Here is a 6,863-nt window from a genome sequence, read left to right on the forward strand (position 1 = left end):
GCCGGCATCATTGCTGAACAGCCACCTGGCAACGAGACTGACTCCGACAATGATGAGAGGGAACCCGGCATGTTTGATGGCGAAATTGCCCAGCTGTTCAATTCAGACACAGAAGATGAGGACTTTGATGGATTTGTGGGAGAAGATTGATTAAAAAATAATGTGAGTGTATTGTTAAATAGAATAAAGTTCAACTAAACTCACTGTTTTGCTTCCGTTACGTTTTAGCATGCACCTTATAATACGGTGCGCCTTATGTATGGGTTAATTACAGAAATAGACCCCGTAATTGAGACTGCGCCTTATAATCTGGTGCACCTTATGGTGCGCAAAATACAGTAAATATATTTATGTCATTTATTAAACTAGTCAATTATTTACTCATATTAATGAAACTAATTTGGAAAATAATGTTGTGGGTAGTATCAATGCACAGAGAAAATTAATGCAGTGCCAAGAATCATTTATTGAACAATATTATTGAAATGTGATTAAGAGGACAGGATACAGGATCACCTTGTCAGTTTTTAGTCTTTGTCACTCTGCAGAGGAAGTCAGGTAGTCTGGAATACATCTCCTCCCCTGGGTCTTCACACAAAAGCGCCTGATCAACCCCCCTGCAACTTTTTATTCCCATCTCTCCCTTCCTGGCATTGTTCCCTCATTACCTCAGCTCTTAACTGTCTTCTCCTCTTTTGGGAAACTCGTGGCCAAGCCACTTCCCCTTTGAGCAGCACAGAGAGAACAAAAGGTCGCTGGCCTCTCCTTGTTACACGAGCATTTTCCTCAACTAACACTAGAAGCCTATTCTAATATATTATCCCATAGCACGTTAATTAAAACATTAACTGCTAAACATACTGTATACTGTTTGTTTTATCCACTACAGTTAACCTTTTGACGTTAGCAGAGCAATTCTACACTAAACCAATTCCCTAATCAAACTACACTCTAAAAAACCTGCTCATAAGCACAATTTGAAAATAAAAAGTCATAGAAAGAAAGAATAACCAACACATAACACAGTTTCAATTATATATGTCTGTACTGTAAAATAAACAGCTTCAATGCAAACACTTTCTGTCAGTTTAAATGACATTCTGAAACTGGCTGCTACTCGGGACATGACGCCTGACACTGATGCACATGTGCAGGCTAAAAGATGCCAAGTTTCAGGAGCAAAAACTGTCAGGTTTGCTCGGCTACACCTGTCTTAGCTCACTCCATCTCACACACTTGCCACCTGTTTCCTTAATTATCACCAGCTGCATTTGTTACAGGGTTGAAAAATGAGGGGCTACTCACTCTTAATGCAACACATTTATTTCTGTAAAAGACAAAACAGTCATTTTCAGGAGCGCACTCTTTGCCTGTACTGTGCACTCGTTCATCACGTACTGACTACTTTTTCGGCTGCATATATCCAGATAACACAATTAAACTTAGCTCAAGTACTAATAACACACATACAATAGTACTGGCCAAACACAAGAAACAACCACTCTTCTTGTAGGCATATTACAATGCTGATTCAGCACTTATACACTCAGACAGGTACATCATTTTGAACATGACCATCATGAAATGACCAAACTATATGTATTTTACCCTTATACCGTGGTGTTAACATGAACTCAACTTAGTACAGCTTTTACTTGTTGTTTCTAACCACTTTTTAATCCTCTCATGAACTGACTTATTTAACAAATGTGTCTTAAATCAATGTCTTGTACTGTATTTATAATTTCTTTTAACCCAGAATACAATGACAATAAGCATTTCAACACTTAATGTGGTAACTACACACAATTTACAGAGTACACCATGCAGGTCCAAACCAGACACAACATGCGAACAACACTGACTCTAGCCTTAGCTCAGTAACAGAATTGGCACTAGTATATTGTCCACATGTGCACAGTTCAGCTCGACACTCCATGTCACTCACACTTCAGTCAAACCACACCCATGCTACAACCGTGTGCATTCCCGAGCATCTACATTTCCCATTTTGGATCACAGACATTGACAAGTTCCCTATCAAGCTATTGCGGTCGCCATGGGCCCAAGTCCGCCATCATAATAGCACAACGTAGCGACTCGCACTCACGATCTCATACACACTCATACACACGTCAATTCACTCTTCTCCGCTTGATATGTGTCACTCCAAAGAACCAAAGAATCACCACTACTGCTATCTATTATTTGTGCGTTGCCCACAACCTGCTTACCTGTAAAAGACAAAACAATAGTCATTTTCAGGAGCGCACTCTTTGCCTGTACTGTGCACTCATTCATCACGTACTGACTACTTTTTCGGCTGGCGTCAGCTACTGACTAAGGCATTGAGTGCCCCCGCTGGCGAGGCTGAGCACACTGGCATGAACAATCCCCTTTCTTACACACGCACACTAGACCAAGCACCAAGTAGACTCTTGACAGTAGGTTCCTCAGCGGTTTTGGCCCCATTCATGACACTAGTTCAAAATTGAATGGGGGGCAACTATCTTTACACCCATAAATCACACAGTGCCATACATTCACTCAGTCCCCCACCTTATTTATACCCTGCTCACTTTTCACTCCCTGCCAGTTTGTTCACGTTCTCAGGCCATCTCTTTGTCTCCCTTTATGATTATTATTCGTTTTGGTATTTTTGTGTGTTTCCAGTTCCCCCGTTGTGTATGCCCAGGATTGCCATGTGTTTCACCTCCTCTAGCCAGTTCCTTTTCTTTCCCCCCCCTCCCCTTGGACAGTTTTTCCTCCGGACCTTGGCTCAAGTCTACCCTCCCAGACAGGTCGATGCACAGTCACCAGTTGCCTGCCATACCAACTCCTCTCTGCTTGTGTTTTTCTAGTAGCTACTATCACCCACCGACCAGCCCAGGAGTGACCCTGTGACGCAGCTCGGCCCACCTCATTCAACTCATCATCCCTCTACTCCTGCTGCTGGTTGACACTGGGTTATTCTGTTCCGTTATCATCCATGTACTTGTTGTTATCACTATACTGCACTGTGTATTATCAAATCACTGCTTGCACTGAAGTTGGCTACCTGGGTCCGCCTATCTTTTCCGCTCACTCACTTCTGTGTGCGAGTGGATTCTAACAAAAACAAAGTAGTCTAAACTAGACTAATTCTTGTAAAATGCTCACTCAAAAATACAGTTCTGTGAAAATGAATCCTTGCTGTAATAATAGTTAAAAATTGTGCAATTTAATGTTAGTCACCAGGTTCACTACAAAAGAGTTTGGTCCTAAATTTTATGTATGCATTTTTTATGTATGTTTCATGTATAAATCTTATATTTACAGGCCAGGTGATTACTTTCTTTCTTATACATTTAAAATGGCCACTACTTTGATTTGTATGGTGTGGGAGTCAATTTAAGTTTTGAGAATTATTACACATGTGAAAAATGGAGTAAAAATAATTCCTATATCTTGATAAGTTGATTTAATCTTAAAGTACAATACGCTACCATATCTTTCAATTCTAAATACCAGTTTTGTGCTTTTGTACAATCACTGTGATCAGTTGTAATGCACACATGTAAATGATAAACTGAAGCAAATTGCATGTTTTTCTTGAGAAATCTGAAGTGGTTCATAACATGTTTTGTAAAAGGATAGTTCATTAAATAAAAAATATCCTGTTGTGATTGTACATCTTTCCACTAAAACAAAGGGGAAAACATGAATTTATTGTTATTTATACAGTCTTATGCAAAAGTTTAGGCACCCCTTGATAAATAACAGATTTTGGTGATTTTTTATTTGAACAGATGTTAACACAGTTTCTCTTGGAAATGGAAAAAATGCACAATATTTTCTGCAAACAGTGATGCATAGTTACTTCTTATGCCATAAATTGAACAAAAATAAAAAATAAAAACATGATTATGGCATGGTGCAAAAGTTTGGGCACCCTAAGAGTTCCAGAGTCTCAAAGTCTCTCACAAGGTATCAGACCTTAATCAGCTCGTTAGATCTGATGCACAGCAACAGCTGTCATTGGTAAATGCCAATTTCAAAGCTGTACAAATACTTTGACTCTTCAAACCTTGTGCACACACTTGTGGACACCCAGCAACCATGGGTTCCTCTAAGCAGCTGTGTAAGACCCTGAAAATGAAAGTTATTGATGCCCACAATGCAGGAGAAGGCTACAAGAAGATAGCAAAGCGTTGTCAGCTTGCAGTTTCCACAGTAAGAAATGTAATTAAGAGATGGCAGATCAGGGGAACTGTGGAGGTCAAGATGAGATCTGGAAGACCAAGAAAACTCTCGGACAGAACTGCTCGTATGCTGGTCAGAAAGACAAATCAAAACCCCCATTTGACTGCAAAAAACCTGCAGGAAGATTTAGCAGACTCAGGAGTGGTGGTGCACCGTTCCACTGTGCAGCGATGCTTGCACAGACAAGGCCTTCATGGAAGAGTCAGCAGAAGAAAACCTTATCTGCGTCCCCATCATAAAATCCAACGTCTGAAGTATGCAACAGGACATCTACAGAAGCCCGATGCGTTTTGGAAACAAGTGCTGTGGACTGATGAAGTTAAAATAGAACTCTTTGGACACAATCAGCAAAGGCATGTTTGGAGAAAAAAAGGAGCAGCATTTCATGAAAAGAACACCTTGCCAACTATTAAGCATGGGGGTGGATCTATCATGCTCTGGGGTTGTGTTGCAGCCAGTGGCACAGGAAACATTGCACGGGTGGAGGGAAGAATGGATTCCACTAAATACCAGCAAATTCTGGAAGCAAACATCACACCATCTGTAAAAAAGCTGAAGCTGAAAAGAGGATGGCTTCTACAACAGGACAATGATCCTAAACATACCTCGAAATCCACTATGGAATACCTCAAGAGACGCAGGCTGAAGGTTTTGGAATGGCCATCACAGTCCCCTGATTTAAACATCATTGAAAATTTGTGGGTAGATCTTAAAAGAGCTGTGCATGCAAGACGACCAAAGAATATTACAGAACTAGAAGCCTTTTGCAAGGAAGAATGGGAGAAGATCCCAAGTACAAGAATTGAAAGACTTTTAGCTGGCTATGAAAAGCGTTTGCAAGCTGTGATATCTGCCAGAGGAGGTGTTACTAAGTACTGATTGTGTAGGGTGCCCAAACTTTTGCACCATGCCATAATAATGTTTTTATTTTTTATTTTTGTTCAATTTATGGCATAAGAAGTACAGAACAGAACAGAACAATGAACAAATGACAATAACACACATGATTACACATATCCAACCAATACTAATTCAAAATCAGTTTGCTTACACCTAATACATAAAGGTGAAGGTGCAAAACAGGCCAACAGGTCTTTGTTAAAATGTAAATAGGCTGTCTGGTTACTTGGAGATACAGACATCCTGTCTCTACAGAAGTTACAGCATACAGTTCCAATATTACATTCAGCACAATGTAGCAGTTATCAATACAGTTTTAATATGTATAAGCAAGAAAAATAAAGGTATGAAAAATAAAGAAAATGAAGAACTGAAAAGTAACTAAAGGAAACTAGAGTTATGAAAAGTAACTAAAGGGAACTAAAGGTATGAGAAGTAACTGTAGGGTATGGTTCTTGTTACCATGCTAACTCTGAGAGACGGTCCAAGTAACTTCAAAACAGTGCTGATTTATTCAAAGGATCACAGGTAAAATTAACATTACACGCTCAGATATCTTGCACCTCCAAACTGCTCGCAGGCAGATGTACACACAACAGGCCTATACATTATAACACCTCGGTTGGGCTAGCCCCATACTACACAGAAACGTCAACCGGGACGTTTCTCTCTACAGCTTTGCAGCTGGCTCTAGCAATAGTCAAAACATGAAGCAACTCAACGTGTGAATGTGTATGTCTGTTGGTTAAGTGGTGTGTAGCTAAAAACATTCTCACGACCTCTAGTACATGTCGTGACTTGAACATAAGAACATTATGGCTAAGGCTACAGTTATACACATCGTAATAATAATATTGAACACCCTGTCTGCTGACAGTCATCACCTCTTCTCTCTGGTAGCCTTGACCAGATGTACCCTGCAGAAACTCATATGCAGGCCTAAGCATTTAACAGTCTAACTAGACATCCTTTCTCCACTAACATTTCTAATACATAAAGTATCTATCCAATATCTATCTGACTAAAAATATCTAACATAACTAAAGCTTATAAAGTAACTAGAGCCTGTAAGAATCAAATCTTACACAGGGAGGGCTGTGAAATTACTATAAAATCCTTGAACCTTAATTGTTCTGAGAATTTGCATGGGTTAGTTAAATTCATTGTCCCTGGTCCAAGATTCAGATTGTGTATATTGGATCTGAGCTTACATAATTGTGTATCAGAGAACTAATATGTGATTAAATTCTTCTGGTCATCTATCTGAGCAAACCTGCAAGCATTTGAGTAAAACTGACAACAGTGCTGAAAAAAATGATACCCATGCATCTCTACAGATAAACTTTGTGATAACTTTTCCAGGAGAGCAACCCGAAGAAGGAGACGGGGAAGGGGCAGGCGAGGAGGACTCCATGCTAGGCTAAAAGCTCGCGCTACCCAACCGCCATTACCCAGCCTCTTCCTTGCTAATATACAGTCTCTGGAAAACAAACTGGACGAGCTAAGGGCTATGATTACAACGCAACAGGAAATCAGAGAATGCTGTGCTCTAGTTCTCACCAAGACTTGGCTTTCTGACAGAGTTCCAGACTCAGCGATTCAGCTACAAACACACACTCTTCATCGAAACGATCGCACTGCCGCTTCAGGGAAGGTAAAGGGAGGTGGTGTGTGTGTGTTTATTAATAACTCATGGTGTGGAGATGTACGGACTGTTTATA

The sequence above is a fragment of the Monopterus albus genome, unplaced genomic scaffold (assembly GCF_001952655.1).
Source record: "Monopterus albus unplaced genomic scaffold, M_albus_1.0 scaffold196.1, whole genome shotgun sequence".
Lineage (NCBI taxonomy): Eukaryota > Metazoa > Chordata > Actinopteri > Synbranchiformes > Synbranchidae > Monopterus > Monopterus albus.